Raw genomic sequence first — 21,929 nt, forward strand, 5'->3', positions numbered from 1 at the left:
CAAATCAGTTGCCTACGAGATAGAACTTTGAGTCCTATGCATTAAACTGCGACTCCATTGGTCATTCAAAATAAGAAAAATGAGCTGTCAAGACATTGGAGCAAACAACGGGTTCATCGGTGAAAGATACGAAGTTAAACTTCTGTGGCAATAGGACATAACCGACCATTTTCTAGCGAAGTTGCCGATCAAACATTACTCTGTAATGGAGCAATTCAAGTCCTTAGAGCAAAACCTGCTGATAGAAGCGCAATCAAGAAAACATTGACATGGATGTCAATGCTGGTCCCTCTAGGAAAAATGATCAAACTGAACTAAACGAAAGCCGATACAAAGCTAGATTAAGTTTACGTGAAATGGAATTGAACAATAAAGCCAGAAATTTGCACCGAAGAGTTAATGGAGGTCCGTAATGGTAAAGCTTACTATCGAGAACTGATCAAGCAGGGCAAGCACAAGCAAGCAAAAAGATGCTTCAAATTAAACGACTGTCTCCCGACTGTGTTATCGACCCTCCAACGAAATTCACACAAGTCAAAGGCGACAAATGTTGCAGCACCTATCCCAGAAATACCCCGCTATTTCAGCCGCGTTTAGGACTCCCTTCAGCGCCATTGACAGAGCCGAGAATTCTCAATAAACCAGAAATCCGCAAATCAATTAAAGCAAGGTCGATTTTCTAGAATTCCAAAGCATAAAAAGGAGTCTGAATCCCATAAACATATCTCAAAACAGATTGATAGAGATTGGAAATACAGCAGAGTGAACCAAACAAATCTGCAGGTCATTTACAATCCAGTACAGAGCGGAGGTGTCAGAGGCTTACCAAAAATAAGGCTAATTGAGTTTTCAGTAGATCCTCTGGAGTGGCCAGAGTGATCGGGTCTTTTGATGTTGGTGTTCGTCAAATAGCAATAAGCCATTCTCGAAAAAACGCAATACCTGAAGACCAGTTTCAAGGGTCAAGCGAAAGAAGCAATATAGAGAATGGGATTCAGCTCACAATCAAACTTCCATGCTTTGATATACTCTGTGAGAGATATATCAGATCAGATGTGTTATTGAAGGCTCTTTTCAAAAGAAATACAGACTCATCCCCCATCTAACACGACAAATTCTACGAACATCATCAAATATGTGAAATTTTTAAATGTAGAGGGGTCACTGGTTGCATTTTATGCAAGATCGTTGACGACTACGGAGAGGCAATGTGATTGTTTTCAAAGAGCGGCTGGCCCCCAAAGCTAGATTTCATGAGAATTTGTAAGCACAGACAACCTCTTCGGTTGATAGAATTAAAATTCAAAGCTGGGAAAACCGAAGACGAGTACTTTTGATTCACACGCTGAAAATTCAAGCGAAATCCAGCACCTTGAATGTCTCTTCAAGGACGGAAAACATTCCGTATGCAACTGTGGATTTTTCAAATCATTGAAACTAATTGAATGGCGAGAGCAGTTACAAAAGTTCCGACTGTATTTCAATAGTTTGAGAACAAGTCACCCGACGAAAGACTGCAGGACATGTATCGAGCCTATTTGTGGTGGGTCACAAAACACAATTTAGCACAGCGACTTCCCGAAGTAGGATTTTACAAAGAATTTATCAGATGCTACAACCGCAGTAGCAACTAACATCACTCAAGGTGGACTCCTAGTGGTTTGGATCAAACTGAAAAACCGATACTTAAGCGTATATGTACTAGCAATGTGTGATTCGGTATCATCAATCTCATCTGTAGAGAATTCGGTGTTGTCTCAACTTTGGCTTCATGGGCCCAAAGCGTCCCTATCAGTAGCAGGAACCCTTAGTTCCTAAGATGCCGAGACTAAGGTTGTGCCCATAGCTGTTTCAACCACTGTGTAGTCTCGGTTTTTCAAAACAGTGATATTCTATGTGCACGAAAAACTGAAATTGGGTGACGAGATTGTGGAAGTTCAAGAGTTCATAGACCACTACCCGCTCTTGAGGATTTCGCCACATCAAGCTTACGATATAAACGAGATTCAATTGATTCTCGTACAAATTTGTTAAAATAAAAATCACTCTTTCGATTTCAAGAAGTCAGAAGACAAAGCTGCACCATGGGAATTTTGCTGAGACTTAAGCGATCGCTACCAGCGAAGCATGAAGCAACTTTTGCCACAACAACAACATCGATCGCAGATGATAAATTAGCAAATCAGTTGCGTACGAGATAGAACATTGAGTTCTATGCATTTATCTGCGACTCCATTGGTCATTCAAAATAAGAAAAACAAGCTGTCAAGACTTTGAGCAAACAACGGTTTCATCGGTGAAAGATACGAAGTTAAACTTCAGTGGCAAAAAGACATTACCGACCATTTTCTAGCGAAGTTGAAACTTTACCGATCAAATTTTACTCTGTAGTGGAGCAATTCAAGTCCTTAGAGCAAAACCTGCTGAAAGAAGCCCAATCAAGAAAACATTGACATGGATGTCAATGCTGGTCCCGCTAGGAAAAATGATCAAACTGAATTAAACGAAAGCCGATACTAAGCTAGATTAAGTTTAAGTGAAATGGAATTGAACAATAAAGCCAAAAAGTTGCAACGAAGAGTTACTGGAGGTCAGTAATGGTAAAGCTTACTATCGAGAACTGATCAAGCAGTGCAGGCACAGCAAGGGTTGTGTTAATCAACCATCCCTAGTGGCATAATAATTTATAACAAAAGCCGGAAAAATTAGACGGATGGACAAAGGCAGTGGCTCAACAATATATCCCTAGACAACCACTATCTCACTACTGTGTCATCGACCCTCCAACGATTGTCACACAAGCCAGAGACGACAAACGTTTCAGCGCCAACCAAAAAATACCCCTCCGTTTTCACCGCGTTTAGAAATCTTTTCAGCACCAATGACAGAGCCGAGCTTTCTCAAGAAACCAGAAAAACTTAAATCAATCAGAGTAACAAACCCGAAAGCAAGGACGACATCCCATGAAAAACTCTTAAAAGAAATTGGTCGAGATTCGAAACAGGAGCATAGAAACCAAACCACTCCCCAAGTAATTTACCAACTAGTACAGATCGCAGGTGCCAGTGGATTGCCAAAACTGATGCTGATTGAGTTTTCTGTGGATCCTCTGAATTTTCCAGAGCGGTCGGTTCTTTTGATGTTGGTGTTCATTAAATACCAATAACCAATGCTGAAAGGGCGCAATACCTGAAGACCAGTCCAGTGGGTCGATCGGAAGGAACAATATTGAGAATGGGGTTCAGCTCACAATTATACTACCCTGCTTTCCATATACTCTGTGGGAAGTATATCAGATCATATGTTTTTTTGAAGGCTCAAATGCACACTCATCCTCCATCATGAACATCATCAAATCTGTGAATGTGGTTACAAATTTAGTGAACACTTTACTCAATTTACAACTTAGAAGCAGAAGCACAGCTTGATTCAGCATTAAGAAGACTTTCTCCGCATCTGAGGGCACAGTGGTTGCATTATATCCAGGATCGTCGAATACCAAGAGGCAACCTGATAGTTTTTGAAGAGTGGCTTGCCTTCAAAGCAGAATGAAAGTTAATCATTTGACAGAATCAGAATTCAAAGTCGGAAAAAATCGAAGACGATTACTTTTGCTTCAAACGCTGAAGAGTCAAGTAAACTCAAGAACCTTGAATGTCCTTTCAAGGACAGAAAAAATGTTGGACTTGTGGAAAGTTCAAATCATTGAAGCTAATAGAACGACGAGAGCATGTTCAAAAATTCGTCTGTTTTTCAATAGTTTGGGAACAACTCATTTGTCCAACGACTGCAAGAGAAGGACATGTACTCAGTCCGTCTGTGGAGGGCGACACAACAGACTTTAGCACTGCGACTACCGATGAAGGGTATTGCATAGACTGTATCAGATGCTACAAAGGTAGTAGCAACAAACATCACTCAAGGAAGTTTCCCAACGGTGCGGATCAAGCTGAAAAACCGATACTTAAAGCTAGTTATACAAGCCATGTGTGATTCGCTATCTTCAATCTCTTTTGTAGAGAAGTCGTTGGTGTCTCAACTTCAGCTTCATGACCCCAAATTGTCCCTATCAGTAGCGGAATTTTGAGGCTCACAAGATGCCAGGACTGAAGTAGTGCCGATAGCTGTTTCAACCCATGAGAACTCTCGAACTTTGACAACAGCGATATTCGCGAAAAACTGATGTTGGCTGACCAAATTGCGAAAATGCAAGAATTGACACACCGCTACCCACTCATGTGGATTTCGCCAAAATCAGGCCTACAATATAGGCGAGATTCAAGTGGTTCTCGTACAAAATTGCTACAACAAGAATCATTCTTCCGATTTCAAGGAGTTAGAAAAAAAGATGCAACATGGGTAATGAAGTCAAAGACTTGCTGAGACATGAGTGATTTGCTACCAGCGACGCGTCACAGCAACAACATCAATCGGAGATGATAAATTAGCAAATCAGTTGAGTAAGAGGTGGGATATCGAGTCCTATGCATCAAACTGCGACTTCACCCGTCCATCAAAATAAGAAAACGAGTAATAATGACTTTGGAGCGAACAACGCAATTCAACGTTGAAAGATACGAAGTTGAAATTCTGTGGCGAGAGGACGTTACCAATCAGCTTCTAGTGAAGTTGCCGATCATCTTCTACTCTGCAATGGAGCAATTCAAGTCCTAAGAGCAATGTCTGCTGAAAAAAGCGCTAGCAGGAAAACATTGACACGGATGTCAATGCTGGTTCCGTTCGAAAAAATGGTCAAACTGAACTATAATGACAGCCGATACAAAGCGGGGTTGAATTTACGTGAAATTGATTCATATAATATAGCCAGAAGGTTGCACCGAAGTGTTTGTTGACGTCAGTGATATTAGAATTTACTTTCGAGACCTGATCAAGCAGTGTTGGCATAACAAGGATTGTGTTAACAACCATTCCTAGTGGAATCTCGTCGAGTAGCAAAAATGATCCAAATTCAAAAGAAAAGCGGTCGAAGTTTCCTCTCGGAAGTCAGCTAGGAGAAGAAAAAACTCAGTGTTGCCAGGTCCTGCATGTCAGGGCAAACTGAAGTCAATTAAGTGTAACTTCAAAACTTGATGGCTAAGTACGAAGCAGAGCAACAGCTGAGAAACTGACAAGTTTAGAGAGAAAATGAATGTGAAAAAAAACTCCACCACCAAAAAGAAGATTTGTAACTGCTACTAAGTCATGAAAACGAATCACGTCAGCAACAGCATGAGCGGAAGCTCGAAAACCCAAAGATTAGAGGCCAACGAAGAACAAAGACTTCTATAACATTAGCTAACAAAAAGAAGCTCTAGAGCAATTGGATAAGTGGCAGATGAGATAGAAAGCGCTGGATCAAACCAAAAACAAGAAAGATTAGAAGGCTGAACAGAAGCATTGGCCCAAAAGTCTAATCCCAGACGGCCACTATCTCCCGACTGTGCCATCGACCCTCCGACAATTGTAACACAAGCCAGACGTGTCAGTGGCTTGCCAAAACTAAAGCGAATTGAGTTTTCTATAGACCCTTTGAAGTGACCTTTTTCGGGTATTTTGATGATGGTGTTCATCAAAAAGCAATGATCGACACTGAAAACACGCAATAGCTGAAGATCAGTCTCAAGGTCAAGCGAAAGCAGTATATTGAAGTCCTAAGAGCAATTCAAGTCCTAAGAGCAATGTCTGCTGAAAAAAGCGCTAGCAGGAAAACATTGACACGGATGTCAATGCTGGTTCCGTTCGAAAAAATGGTCAAACTGAACTATAATGACAGCCGATACAAAGCGGGGTTGAATTTACGTGAAATTGATTCATATAATATAGCCAGAAGGTTGCACCGAAGTGTTTGTTGACGTCAGTGATATTAGAATTTACTTTCGAGACCTGATCAAGCAGTGTTGGCATAACAAGGATTGTGTTAACAACCATTCCTAGTGGAATCTCGTCGAGTAGCAAAAATGATCCAAATTCAAAAGAAAAGCGGTCGAAGTTTCCTCTCGGAAGTCAGCTAGGAGAAGAAAAAACTCAGTGTTGCCAGGTCCTGCTTGTCAGGGCGAACTGAAGTCAATTAAGTGTAACTTCAAAACTTGATGGCTAAGTACGAAGCAGAGCAACAGCTGAGAAACTGACAAGTTTAGAGAGAAAATGAATGTGAAAAAAAACTCCACCACCAAAAAGAAGATTTGTAACTGCTACTAAGTCATGAAAACGAATCACGTCAGCAACAGCATGAGCGGAAGCTCGAAAACCCAAAGATTAGAGGCCAACAAAGAACAAAGACTTCTATAACATTAGCTAACAAAAAGAAGCTCTAGAGCAATTGGATAAGTGGCAGATGAGATAGAAAGCGCTGGATCAAACCAAAAACAAGAAAGATTAGAAGGCTGAACAGAAGCATTGGCCCAAAAGTCTAATCCCAGACGGCCACTATCTCCCGACTGTGCCATCGACCCTCCGACAATTGTAACACAAGCCAGACGTGTCAGTGGCTTGCCAAAACTAAAGCGAATTGAGTTTTCTATAGACCCTTTGAAGTGACCTTTTTCGGGTATTTTGATGATGGTGTTCATCAAAAAGCAATGATCGACACTGAAAACACGCAATAGCTGAAGATCAGTCTCAAGGTCAAGCGAAAGCAGTATATTTGTGAATGAGATTCAGCTCACAATCCTACTGTCATGCTTGGGATATACTCTGTGAGAATTATATCAGATCAGAGGTCCTATTTAAGGCTCAACTCAAGAAATTACATACTCATCCTCCATCTGAACACGACAATTCTATGAGCATCATCAAATTTGCTAATGTGGTTCCATATAAAGTGAACACTTTAACTGAACTTGGATCCACATCCGAATTACAAGCCGAAACACAGCTAAATTCAGCAAAGAGAAAACTTTCTCCGCAACTGAGGGAACAGTGGTTGCATTATATGCAAGAGCGTCAACTAACGAGAGGCAAACCGATTTTTTTCAAAGAGTAGCTTGCCTCCGAAGCAGAAATTCTTGAGAAAATGTCGTTTGACTGGATAAAATCTCAAAGCCGGGAATAATCAAAGATGAGTACTTTTGCTTCAAACGCAGAAGATTCAAGCAAACTCAAGAACATTTAATTTGCCTTCAAGGACAAAGAAATTAAATTTGGACTTGTGGAAATTTCAAATCATTGAACGTATTTGAACGACAAAATTTTGATTGTATTTCAGTAGTTTGAGAAAAAGTCACCTGTGGAAGGACTGCAAAATCAGGACATGTCCATAAACCAGCTGTGGTGGACTACACAACAGACTTTACCACAATTACTTCCCAAAAAAAAGATACTACAAGGAATGTATGGGATGCTACAATGACAGTAGCAACTAACATCGCTCAAGGAGGTCTCCTAGTGGCGCAGATTAAACTGACAAACCGATATTTAAGCCTAGATGTACTATTCATCTGTGATTCTGGATCCCGAATCTCATTTGTAGTTAAGTCGGCTGTGCTTCAACTTCAGCTTCAAGGCCCCAAAGCGTCCCTCTCAGTACAAAAGCGTCCCTATCAGTTCACGGCTCACACGATGTCAAGACTGAAATTACACCGATATCGGTTTCAAACCATGAGAAGACTCATCCTTTGACAACAGTGGAATTCTAAGTGCAGGAACAACTGATGTTGAGTGACCAGATTGCTGAAATGCGATAGTTGAAAGACAGCGACCCGATATTGAGGAATTTGTCATATCAGACCTACAATCTAAATGAGGTTCAATTGATTCATCAAGATTGTTACAAAATACATCGCCTTTTTAAAATCAAGAAGTCAGAAGACAAAACTATAACAAGGGCGGGGAAATTAAGGACTGGCTGGGAATTAAAAGGGCTGCTACCAGCGGTTGCCACAACAACATTAATCGCAGATATTAAATTTGCAAATCAGAAGTGTAAGTGGTGGGATTTTGAGCCTATGCATGAAACTGCGACTTCACTGGTCAATAAAAAGAAGAACAACGCATCATCAAAAGTTGGAGGAAACAAAACGATTCAATTGTGAAAGATAGGAAACTGAACTTCTGTGCCGAGAGGACGTTACCGATCAATTTCTAGTGAAGCTTCCGATTAATTTCTACTCCGCAATGAAGCAACTCAAGTCCTTGGTACGGTGCCTGCGGAACACTAAAGAAACGCTAGAAATGAACTGTTGAACAGGATAAAACTGCTGGTTACGTTCGGAAAATTAATCAAAATGAACTTAACGAAATCGACACAAAGCCACATCATCCTTTCATTAATCCGAAAAAAACATGAAAAAATCAGAGTATGCAACGCAGCAGCAAAGTAGCGAAATGTGACCCTCAACGAAAAACTTCCAGCCGGACCAGACCTGCTTCAGAGTTTGATCGAGTTTTTTTGTTCGAAAACACCAATTAGTTTTATCAGCTCGAGCAAGGTCTCTTCTGTTCGCTGTCACGAGCGACGACAGTCGAAGACTATGCTTTCTCTGGAAAGAAGTCCCAGAGCAAAAGATGGAAGTTGACGAGTACAAACCGCACGTTGGTGAAAAAAGCTCGCCGGTTCGTGCAATATACGGTGTGCACCAATTGTCGAAAGATAATGCATTCAAAGACGAAGGTATTGTCAGAACGTTTCAGTGAATCTTCTAAATGGACGACTTCCTAAAGTCAGCCAGAACCCTTCAAGAAGCGATTAAAATCCATCAAAGAGTCAGAGACGTCCTCAACAAATGTGGATTAAAATTGACCACATAGATAGCGAGTGACGATGAATTCTAGTCTCAGATCCCAGAGACAGACAGGTTAACCAAAATTTGTAAACACTTCCAAGGCCGAGCCACAATCATCCTCAGTACTTGGACTAAACAAAAAGGTAGACACAGGTAGTCTGTCGTGGGACTGATGAAGTACCAGAAAAATATCTCAATGAATTGTCCTGCGCCTCGTCTCAGCATTTTTGGATCAACATGGGATTCGTTCAACCTTCGCCATACGAATGTGGTTTGTACTTAAAAGATTTTTGCAGCAAGGGGGAAGCATGTAACAAAGAGTTGTCAGCAGAGGACTCAAAACTGTTCATTGTTTGCTGCTCTGAGTTAAGAGAATTAAGGACGAGGTCAATCAATGGATTCTATTTGGAAAACGGATGCACAAATTTCAGACTTCATATCTTTACAGATGCAGTAGAGTAAGCAATTTGCATTGTGCCATATCTGTAAAAAAACATCCATAAGACTGACCTATGTAAAAGGTAAACGCCGCATGGCACCCGTCAGACACATGACCAAAATATATCTTTGGGGCTAAAAGCAGCTCAAGAGAATCAACAGGAGTTTGTTGCGAACAGAGCTTCGGAAATGCTGGAAAAATCATTGATGGATAAACGGAGACACGTCCAAGGTTAGCGGAACCGCTACAGCAGCCTCAACAGAAGCAAAAACTTTACTGCCCAAAGCTTCCCGAAAGGTTCCCGAACGTACTAAAGTCGATAGCAAGCAGAAACAAGAACTCGAAAGCTTTGCGAAGATGAAGGGAAATATTTGACTGAAAGGTTGACTGAAACATTTAGATCACGATTACATATATATCTCAGATTAGTGACAGCAAAACTTTCAGTTGAACAATTTCTGTTGGAGAAAACGCATCGTTACAACCTAAAAGAGGGCGCAAAATACGTACAAAACAAGCTTCAACAAAAGTTCTGTGTTGTTAGATTACGTATTGCAATTTAAAAAAATCAAGTCGAGACAGGAACGCCTCCACAATCAACCCACCGATTCCGGAACTTCCCCATGAACAACTTGAACACTATATTCTCCTATTCACCCATACCGGAGTCGACTATTTTGGAGCCTTTGAAGTAAAATTCCTACGGTGTACCTTGAGGAAGTGGTGTTGCCTCTTCACTTACAACGAGAGCAATGCACATCAAGGTGGCACAGCCATTGGACACCGAGTCATGTCTAGCTGCAGTAACAAGATCTACTGGTAGACGTGGCTATCCAAGCACTATCATCATAACAACCGATAAAATTTTGTTTTGGCTTCCAACGAGCTGAAATCAATCATGAACGAATGGGACAAAGCCAAAACAGAGTGAATTAGCTCAGAAAAGATTATTGTAGAATTTCAACCTCACCGAAGTCCAACACATTGGCGGAATGTGGGAAAGACTTGTTCAATGTTGCTAGATGATCGTTATCAAAATCTTGGGCAGCCAAAGCCTCAGAGATGAGGTACTCAGCTCAACAATGCGCCTTATGGAGCAAACTTTTAACACAAGACCCCGGAGAGCGGTAATTAACGACTCAGAAGACTTGACAGCACTTACAACAAATCATTTCCCGTTAGGACTAGAGAATGCGAGCGATCCCTTCATTACAATAAGCGATCGTTACAAATTAACTGAGAAAATACGTCAGAATGGCTCAAGCATACGCCGACATGATCTTGCAAAGATTGGCTCGCGAATATCTCCTCTATCGAAACAGAGGTCGAGTTTGTCAAAAGAAGATGTGCAAAAAGTGAAAAAAAGAAACTGTTTTGAATGGTAAATTTTTCAGCGAAACGATGTGAATACAAAATGGAACGAGTCATTTAAGTCTTCAAAGGAGACGATGACGTTGTACGATCAGCGAGAGTGAAAATGGCGCATAGCGAACTCAACAGTCCGGCAGTGAAATGTGCAAGAGTGTTCTACGATGTTGTTTCCGAGATCAAAAACAGGGCCGGTGATGTTAGAGCCACTTCAAATTAACTACACAAGCAACCAAAGAGCTTGAAAGAACATTTGAAACTGAAAAAATTTGAGATTTGTCAAATCTAAAAATGGTCAAATCTGAAAAATTTTACAAGATGGAACCAAACGTTTGTCCAATCCCCCAATTTTGTGATGCAAAAACCTGAAGAACCTGAGGTTATAGCACAGATATAGGGTTATCTCCTATATATTCCTTGACCCAACAATCGTTGTCACATCAATTCCACAAGTGTAGCTATTAGCGCTTACAAGGTGCAAAATTGGCATTTGTTGATAATTATCAATTTTTTGCCAAATTTCTCAGTTTATGAATTCTATGATCTTTTAGTCCTTTAATTAAAGACTACTGTCAGTCTTTTGAGGCATTTGATTTTTAATATGCATATATTGACATAAGTTACGGTCTTGGTTAACCAATCAGAAACGAGTAGGAAACGAGTAGGAACAAAGTTATAGAGGTTATTTGCCTCATTATTTACTTCAACTGGTTTAATTGGACAGTGAACTAGTATCGTATCTAGAACCATTACAAACTGTTCTCAAGAGCAGATGGCTCTCAAATTATAATAAAACATGATTTTTAAACGATTTTAGTCTTTTTTGCTAAATTTTGCTACATCCTAAGATCTTTAGAGATTTTGTTAGTTGAGCTTTCTTATGATAAGCTGGCAAAAAAAGCTATCTTTTGGCGGAAGCCTTGCAAACTTCAGCGCAATTTTGAAAATTTATTATCAGTAAGGTTTTTCTTAACTTCAATCAACAAAATAGAAAGTTAGAGTCCTTTAATCGTCCGGTCTACTTATTCTTTGCACGAGATCATTAGACAAACGGATTTACTGAAGAACCAGGCCGTTCTGAAGCTTGGAAACCAGGTTGTGAAATTTCGATTCCTCTGAGATTCTTGAGCAGCCGCAACAAAACAATTGAGCATTCTGCTTGCGGCGCTTTATTTGAAGTGGCCTTATTTGTTTTTTCAATGTCTCGATTACGAAAATGTCTGTCTCTGTCTCCTTATAAAAATATCTACAAAGTTAAAGATTGTATTCCTCATGATACAATTGCATCAATTTAACACGAAAAATAAGAGTCCAAAGCGACCTTACTTCTTTTCTAATTCTCAAATACGAAATCGTTCATGTCTTTACTTTCAAACTATCCACTCAGTTAAAGATTGTATTCTTTGTTAAAAGATCGCCTCCACCTTGCATGAAAAAACTAAGAAACGGAAGTGCCTTACTTCCTTTCCAATTCTGAAATACGAATTTGTTTGTCGTTTTTATTTTCAAATTATCTAATTAGTAAAAGATTGTATTCTTTGTTAAACACTTGCCTCCACCTTGTTTGAACACTAAGCCGAAAACGTCTTTACTTCTTTTCATCTTTTTGAATAGAAATTTTGTTGTCTCGCTCTTGAGCTAAAGTTCATCTTAGAGCAAGATGATTAAGCGGAGAGTTGGTCAAGACTCTCTGTAATATCCTGTGAAGAAAATAATCGACTTGCTTTTTTTTAATCTCTGAAACATTAATTTTGAGATGAAACTCTGAATTGGTTTTCAGATTAATGCTGAGCATTTTTTTTGTAGTCTATTTTTAACATCGATTTAAAAGTTGACATTTTGTTGTTTTTATATTTCAAAGACGAAAAACAATAAAGGAAGAAATTTTTTCCAGCCGTTACCTAAGTCGTTTGTAAATTATCAATTCATTGCAAAGAATTGGGCACGCTTATTGCAAAAAAATGCGATGTGCTGTTTCACAAATCCTTCAAATTGGCGTTTTGGCCTTTTAATTCGTTGTATAGACTTCATAAAGTTGATATGAATTTTAAAGGTGTACTTTTATAAATGAGATTAAAAATGAGCTTTAAAAATGGTAAAATATATTTTTTTATCATCATAAATATTGAAAGGTTTGGCCTTTCATCCTGTACGATTTCCAACCACTTTGAAATATCATCAAAAATCCTGATATTTCCTTGGTATTCAGATATCCCTAAGAAAATGTTTTCGACGTTGAGATTCTCAAAGCATCAGAGCTCCTACTATGAAGATAAAAACAACCACTGTTGCCTCGCTAATAATGAAAACCGATTTTGACTAATCTGTTTGTGTTTGGAACGTGCACGTGGTATCATTGTAAATCACCAATCTTCTTAATGTTTTCTTCAAATATGGTAAATTTTCAAATCATCAGCTCACAATTTGTCAGTTGAAAAAGAGCAGCTTTAATCAAAACCACTCCTGCGTATTAGCGCATTGTATTTTTGTTGCTTGCAAGTCATTTGTCGCGAAAGACAATTTAGCAGTTCGACAGATGGTTAGGAATATAAGAGCACTTGCTGCCCAAGTGGCTGGTACAAGCCTGGTTTTGTTTTGTTAGAACGCTGTTATGAATGAAGAGGCGGAGCATAGAGACTTTTTTGATTAAAAAAGTATGGTGGTTTTAAATTGTTTTTGGGTAAAGCCTCGCCAAAGTTTGTTACAAGGAAACGAGGTAATGCTCTGCCAATCTGATGCCATTTTAGAAAATATAAAATATAGAGATAGGGAGCACTTTGAACCTGTTTCTATCATTAATGTTTGCTGAAGATAAAACGTTGGTGGGAACAATTCATTTGCAAACCGGTCATGAACTATGAATGCCGATTGTGTTGGGAACAGGAAGTGTGTTAAATTCGAAGTAACTATTGCAACAGCTGAGGAAATAACTGTTTTTTGCCGTGATGATTTTGGTGAAGAAAAACGGGGTTGTCAGTGTCCATTTAATGATAAGCATGCTGAACTGCTTTTATATTTCAGAATATCAGCGAAAACAATAAGAGTGAACATAGAAAGACAGTGTGTACAGTCTGTTGCAAGGCAAAACTGAGACGAGCCTCATTCGTAGGTTTCAGGGATCAGCGAAGTGCCTCAATTCAATTCAATTATTTGTAGTAGTGCAAATGAAACCGAAAGCAGCATCGAAACGAAAATCGTTAAAAAATCTATAAAACGTAATCTAATGATTGGTGTAATTTGTTTCCCGAGAAGTATGCTTCTGGAGTAATCGACACAAAAGATTTTGTACAGGAACCAATAGTCACCTTCGTGGAAGTTAAATTGGTAACAATTGCGTTACAGATGTGACCTCTGAATTTTCATCCAAGCAGTGTTTGGGTGCTTCTGAGAAAAAATTTTGAGACCGTCAGCAATTTGATAACTTCAGAGTACGGAACTTCTGATTCTGAGGCAAAAAAGAGGCTACTTTTTTTGAAGAACAAAATTCCCTGCTGAACTGGTTCCTAGTTTGGGAAAGCTGAAAAACTAGCATCATCAATCGATAACTCTCTCCCGAGTTGCTACTAGGCCATGCGGATTAGGCGAATGCCAAAAACTAGATTTTATGGGTGAACTTCAAAGGATCAGAGATTTAAACATCAAAGAGTTGGAAAGCCATACAGCTTCAGGTTTGATGAAGATATCAAGCTGAAGCCCTGCTTTTTCTTCGAGACGAAAACACTCAATATGTGCTAAAAATGAGTTCGAATGACGCAGGGTTCATTAAATCTACTCCCAAACAGTATTTACCGAAGTTGCCTGCCTTAGCAAGTCCTCAACCTGTTCTCCGGTGCTCCTATTCTAAAAATGTACTTGCTGCATTGTGGCATGGATATTGCAAATCAAAAGAAAGTGAAGCTTTAATTTTAGTGCTGAAGTGATCTTGTTAGTGTCTGATCTGCCAGCTATTGCTACAACGCTTAAATTGCATCACATTCAAAAGCTTTTAGTGGCAATTTTTGTTTGATTAAAGCCAAACTAAAGAACTAGATTTCAGTCCTATTGAAGTTTTGCGATGAAGTGCATCAGTTGCATCCAAGGTTGATAAAAGAGAACAAGTTCTCATCTTTCATGGGTGTTGAAGGTCCCTGTGCTCCTTCCCGACAAACTCCGAGTCTACCATTAACGAAGTGAAGTGATGTAGTGCATCAGGTCCAAATAGGTAATATTAAGAGAGAGTGTCAAAACTTTGAAAGTCGACCTGGAAAGTCTCGAGGTTTCAGAAAAGAGATTGAAGCTACCGTCTAAGTTTAAGCCAGATGTCCGATCTCTCAATCAGCTGGAATTCTTCAAGCATAACGAAAGAAATGAGTTTGCCTGTTACATGTTGAACCTAACGTGTTCAATGAAGCAAAAAACGAAACACTATACAAAAGTTTTTCCTATTGAGCTGTGGAATAAGATTGCTTTTGAAGTCAGAGAATCATGAAAAAACACAGCAGTATACACATTGATAAATGTTTAATCAGTGCAAAAGATGACTTTGTGGCTTGTTTGTTGTCAATGTAAACGTCATTTTACTTCAAGCAAGACCGTTGACGGATTTTGAACCGCTTTGGACAACCTCAGGCTTGTTGTTTGAGTCGGATAATGAAGTCGGCTTTTTTTATTAAGTTCCAAGATTACAGGAGCGATCAATCATTCACAATTTTTGGTTAAGCGCTCAAAATGATCGAGACGCGAACTTATTATCAAGGATCTGTTGACCTCTTTTTGTGAAAAGATGAGTGGGTCCAAGTTATATAGACAAAAATTTGTTCCGACAATCATTGCACTGAATGAGCTGGAATTTTGATGTCATCTATATGAAAAAGATTTTTTGTTGCGGTGTTTTTCCAAGGTGATTCAAGCCGGCAAAATTTGCGGTTTTTTCAGCGAGGACAGTAGCGATTTCCTGCAGAAAGAAGTTGACAGCAAGATGATGTCCTTTATTTCATTTTGCGCTGATGGATTGTTCTTTTATCAAATTCTGGAGGAATGCGAAAAAATTGTGACTAAAAACGAAAAATTTGTTGCCGAAAAACTTTTTCGGATAGACTGTTCAGACTGTAATTTTCTTTTACTATTTGTTAATGCCTTTGAACATGATTAGCTTCTGTATCTTCTTTGTATCTTCTATCTGACATTAACTATTCTATTTTTTGAGTTTCGATTCTCAAAAAAATGCGTTCTTTTGGGGTCAATTTACCATCAATTGTATTTTGTTTAAGTTCAGATGTTATGCCCTGTATCATTAATTTCAGTTTGTCGACAAGCGTTTTTTTCAAATCCGTTTTACAAGTAAATATAATGATTGTTGTTTTCGACTGCCTATCAATTTCTCTGACGATCAGAACGTTTATAGGTGCGTCCGTTTCCGACATAAAAGTGGTCTTGTCGTTTTTTAGCTTGGTTTTGTTCTTGGAAGTATCAGGTCTATTTTTTCAAAAATTTAGCAAATTTTTGTAAGTTTCTGTTTTTGTTGGCCATTTGACGCGCAGGATCAGTTAGTTAGACGTCATGTATTGGAAAAAGACTAAAAACTTGGTATTGTTTTGTCCAGTAAAAGATATTTTTTCCTTTTGTATAAAAAATCCTGTATAAAGTCTCCAATTTTTCGAGGTATAGTAAATGTCAGGTTTTTTTTTCTGTTGTTTGAGTACTTCGCTAAACGGTACTAACTGTACAAAATGCAACTGTTGAAGAAAATACGTCTGAAGGTCAAAATGTATGAACTTTTCAAAGAATTCTGTTTTTAGCGTTATTGCGATCACTTTTTAACGTTTATTCAACCATATGGAAAAAAAACTTTTTAATATTTGACTGCTTTTCTATTTGTCTATGATTGCAAGAGTATATAGGCGTGGCTGGAAAAAACAATTTTACACATAAAGTATATAGGCGTGGCGTTGGATATAAAAATAACTTTGTTGGTGTTTTTCGTGGTTTCCTTTTTAGTAGACTCAGGACCCTTTTGTGTTCTAAAATCTAGCATTTTTTGAAATAAATTTCTCTCTAATTGATTTTATCAGGCTTTTGACGTTCAGGACCAGTTAGTTACCACTACCAGACGTCTTTTTTGCAAAAAAGAACGGGAGAAGTGGTTTTTTGGGTGTAGTAAGAATTAGTTTTCGTTTCGTTACAAAACAATTTTCTAAAAATCTTCTTAAGTTTTTTTTTCTGTTTTTCGTGCTTCTGGTTTTCGTGCTTCACTTCATATTTTGGTACTTCCCTGGACTGTATTATTTGTAGCAATTTCAAGTTTTGTGAAAAAATTGTCCGAGAGCAAAAGTTGCATTAAATTGAGTTTTTTTTAAAAGAAATTGTCTTTTACCATATTTCGACCATTTATTAGTTCTTTAAAACCACCTAGAAGAAAACTGACTTTGCCTTTTTATCGATTTGTCTATGGTTCGAAATGTATATAAGCACGGCCGTTTTGAATAAAAAAATGATTCTGTTGGTTCTTTCTTGGTTTCAATCTGAAAAGATTAAGATCTGTTTTTTCCTTCAAAAATATAGCTTATTTTCTTCGTAATTTTCTCTGCCCTGTTTTCTGTTTCAGGATTTTTGCGGTCAGACCAGTGAGCTAGCACTAATAGGTGTCTTCCTTTGCAAAAGAAACGGAGGAATTGGTATTGTTAGAGATAGCATTTTGTTTTCGTCTCAAAAAAATCACCTAAAAAGACTTCAATTTTCCGGCGAATAATGGATGTCATTTTTTTCTCTTTTTTTTTCTGTTATTTTTGTAGTTCGCTGGACTGCATTAGTTCTAGCAATTGCAAAATGTATAAAATTTACCTCTGAAAAAAAATTGAGAATATTTTGAAGTTTTTTGAGAAGTCGGTCTTTAGCGATATTTCAACCTCCTTTTTTTACTTTTCTAAAACCACCTAGAAGCAAAATTTGTTGAATTTTGACCGCTTATTGATTCGTCTATCGTTCAAAATGTATATAACCACGACCGTTTTAAAAGATAAAACAATTTTGTTGGCCTATTCTTGGTTTTTCTTTCAAGTAGAATTGGGCCTACTTTTTCTTCAAAAATTTAGCCTATTTTTTCGCAAATTTCTCTAAGTTGTTTTTATTTTTCAGTCTCTCTGACAGTCAGAACCAGTGAGTTATCAGTAATAGACGTCCACATATGCAGAAAGAAAGGGAGAATTAATGTTTTTGGATCCAATAAGAGATAACTTTTCTTTTTGTAAAAAAAAATTCTAAGGCAAAATTTTGTTTTTTTTTCTGTTGTTTTTGTACTTCGTTTAACTGTATTATTTGTAGCAATTGCAAAACATGTAAAAATTTTGTCTCCGAGCAACAATTGCAAAGAAATGATTGTTCTTTCAAAAGCTATATTGATTGTTTGCCATATTTCGACCTCTTTTTGTTTCTTTGCAATTAAAAAGAATAAAAATTGTTTAACTTTGACTGCAGATATATTTGTCTATGGTTCAAAATGTATATAAGCACGGCCGTATTAAAAATAAAACAATTTTCTTGATTTTTTCTTGGTTTTTCCTCTAAGAAGAATAAAGTGTATTTTCTCTTCAAAATTGTAACATCTTTTTTTAAAAATTTCTCTATAAGTTATTCTTTTCAAGCTTCTGACGGTCAGGACCAGTTAGTTAGCACTAGTAGACGTTATCAATTGCAAAAAACGAGAGGATTGGTAGTGTTGTGTCCACTAAGAGATCAAATTTTCTTTTCGCTGGACTGTGTTAATTGTAGCAATTGCAAAAGTTATAAAAGTTAGAGACAAGAGAGAAAGTCTAAAGTTTTTTGAGAAGTTGGTCTTCAGCAATTTTTCGGCCTCCTTTTTACTCTTTTACAACCAGCTAGAAGTAAATTTGTTAAAAAATGACAGCTTATCGGGAGAATTTTTGGGTCCAGAAACAGACAACTTTTCTTTTTGTCTCCAAAAAAAGTCCTCTAAGAAGTCGTCAATTTTCAAATCTATTGTAGATGTCAGGTTTTTTTGTTCTGTTTTTTATTTTTTTTTTACTTCACTGGACTCATTTCTTTCTACCAAATGAAAAATGCATGAAAATTGCACTTGAATATGAAAATCACAAAAATTATGTTTTTTAAATAGAAATTGGTCTTTAGCTAAATTTCGACCTCCTTTTCACTTTGACAAAACCACCTCAAAGAAAATTTGCTGAAATTTGACTGCTTATCGATTTGTCTATCGTTCAAAATGTATATAAGCGTTTCGACAAATAAAATGGTTCTGTTTGTTTTTTTTCTTGGTTTTTCTTTTGAGAAGAATTAGGTCTACTTTTTCGTCAAAAAATAGCAAAATCTTTTCGTAAACCAATGTAAGTTGATTTATTTTTCAGGCGTTTGACGGTCTGCTCCAGTGAGTTAGCAATAATATATGTGTTCTTTTGCGAAAACAACTGGAGAATTGTTATTGTTGAGTTCAGTAAGAGTTAACTTTTCTTTTCGTCTCCAAAATAAACCCTCTAAAAAATCTTCAATTTTCGGATGTAATGTAGATGTCAGATTTTTTTGTTCTGTCTGTTATGTTTTTTTACTTCGCTGGAGTCTTTTTCACTGTAACAATTGAAAAATTCTTGAAAATTACAGCTTAAAGTTCTCAGAAGATTATGTTTTTAAATGGAAATTGGTCTGCAGCGATATGTCGAACTCTTTTTTTACTTTGACACAACCAGCTCGGAGAAAACTTGTTGAATTTTGACTGCTTATCGATTTGACTGTCGTTCAACATGTATGTAACCGTTCCGAATAACAAAATGTTTTTGTTTGTTTAATTTCTGGGTTCTTCTTTTAAAAGAATTTGGTCCACTTTCGTCAAAAAAATAGCAAAGTCTTTTCTTAAATAACTCTAAGTTGATATTTTTTTAGGCTTTTGATGATCATGTCCAGCGAGTTAGCTACAATATACGTGTTCTATTGCAAAAAAAGAACGGGAGAATTGGTTTTGTTGGTTCCAGTAACAGATATCTTTTCTTCTCGTCTTCAAAAATAATCCTCTCTAAAGTCTTCAATTTTCCTATGTGTTGCAGATGTTAGGTTTTTTTTTGTTCTGCCTATTATTTTGTTACTACGCTGGACTCTTCTGCTGTATCAATTGAAAAGTACTTGAAAACTCCCTTTGAAAGTGAAAATCTCAAAAAAATTTCATTTTTACATTTAAACAACCCCCAAAAAGAAAAATTGTCGGCCATTTTTGATAATAAATAGAGTTTGTTGTTTGTTTCTTTGTTTCCTTTTTAGAGGAAGTAGGTCTACTGTTTCTCCAAAATTAAAACAGCTTTTTGTAAATTCATCTCTAATTCAATTTTGTTCAAGATTTTGACGGCCAGCACCAGTTATTTGGCACTAGAAGACGTCTTCAACTGCAAAAAGAAGGGGACAGTTGGTAATTTTGTGTCCTATAAGAGATTTTCCTTTAAGAGTTTTTCTTTACGTCTCAAAAAAATCTTCCGAAAAGTCTTCAGTTTTCCAACGTATATTAGATGTCAAATATTTTTCCTTTTTCCCCTGTTATTTGGGTACTTCGCTGGGCTATACTAACTGTTCGAAATGCAAATTTTTTAATAATTACGTCTTAAAGTGAAAATTGCAAAAAAGCTTGAATTTTCAAGGAAATCTGTCTGGTGATATTTCGATCGTTTTGTAAAGTGTATCTAACCTCCTTAAAAAATTGTCGAATTTTGACTGCTCGTCTTTGGTTCAATGTGTATGTAGGCGTGGCCGTTTTGGTTATAAAAATGACTTTGTTGGTTTTTCTTGGTTTCATTGTTAGATGAATTAAGTCTACTGTTTGTTCAAGAATATAGCAACTTTGCTAAATTTCTCTCTAGTTGACTTTTTAAGGGTTTTTGAAGGTCAGGACCAGTTAGTTGGCATTAGTAGTCGTCTTCTATTGCAAAACAACGGATAAGTGATTTTTTGGATCCAGTAAGAGATTTGTTTTCTTCTCCTCTCAAACAAAATCTCCAGAATTGTCTTCTATTTTCCGATGAAACAAAGATGTCAGCTATTTTATTGTGTTTTTTTGTACTTCACTAAGCTGTGCTCACTGTAGTACTTACAAGTTATTTGAAAAACTGGTCAAAATGAAAAATGCATTTAAGTTTGAATTAAATAAAAAATCAGTCTTCAGCGATATTTTGATATTTTATATTTATAAAACCACAGAATGAAATTCTTTGATTTTTACTGCTCTTCGTTTTGTGTCTGGTTCCAAATGTGTATGGGCACGGCTATTTTGGCTATAAAAATGAATTGTTTTAGTATATTCCTGGTTTTCTTCTCAGAAGAATCAGCATTTTTTTCGCAGAGTTCTCTCTAATTTGAGTCTTTTCTGTCTGTGGACGGCTAGCACTAGTTCGTTAGCACTAGTAGACGTCTTCTATTGCAAAAAAAACGAGGAGTGTTCGTTTTGTTGAGTCCCTAGTAAAAAAATTCTCTTTCCGACCCAAAAAAAAATCCTCTAGAAAGTCTTCGGTTTTCCGATGTATGAAAGATGTTAGATGTTTTGGTTTTTTCGGTTACTTTTGTACCTCGCTGTGCTGTATTATTTGTAGCAATTGCAAAATATGTAAAAGTTACATCCAAAAACAAAAATTGCATCAAAATTTTGAGTTTTTTTAAATAAATCGGTCGTTTGCAATATTTCGACCTATTTATTACTTCTCTGCAACTACCTGGAAGAAAAATTGGTTGCACTGTGACTGCTTTCCGATTTTCCTATGGTTCAAAATGTATAGGGCCCCGGCCGTTTTGAATTCTAAAATTAACTTGTTAGTTTTTTTCTTGGTTTCCCTCTGAAAAGAATTAGAACTAATTTTTCTTCAAAATTACAGCACATTTTCTTCGTAGGTCTCTATTTCAGGCTTTCGGCAGTCATGACCAGTAACTTAGCACTAAAAGACGTCTTCGATTGAGAAAGAATAAGAGATTTGGCGTTGCTGGGTCCACTAAGAGATAACTTTTCTTCCCGTCTCAAAAAATCCTCTAAAAAGTCTTCGATTTTCCGATGTCTTGTTGGTGTCCGTTTTTTCGGTTAGTTTTGAATTTCGCTGGACTCTATTATTTGAAGAAAATTCAAAAAATATATAAATTAAGTCAAAAAGTTAAAATTGCAATATAGTTTGAGTTTTCAAAGAGCAATTTTTCTAATTTTTTTCGCCATAATTCCAACTCTTTTTTACTTTTTACACATCCACCTCGAAGAAAGTTTTTTGTATTTTGACTGCTTATAGATTGGTCTATCGTTCAAAATGAAGAAAACCGTTTTGAATAATAAAATCGTTTTGTTTGTTATTTTCTTGGTTTCTCTTTTAAGAAAAATCAGGTCTACTTTTTCTTCAGAAACATACCAAAATCTTTTCGTAAATTACTGTAAGTTGATA

The sequence above is a fragment of the Convolutriloba macropyga genome, chromosome 4 (assembly GCF_964194025.1).
Source record: "Convolutriloba macropyga chromosome 4, txConMacr16.3, whole genome shotgun sequence".
Classification (NCBI taxonomy): Eukaryota; Metazoa; Xenacoelomorpha; order Acoela; family Convolutidae; genus Convolutriloba; species Convolutriloba macropyga.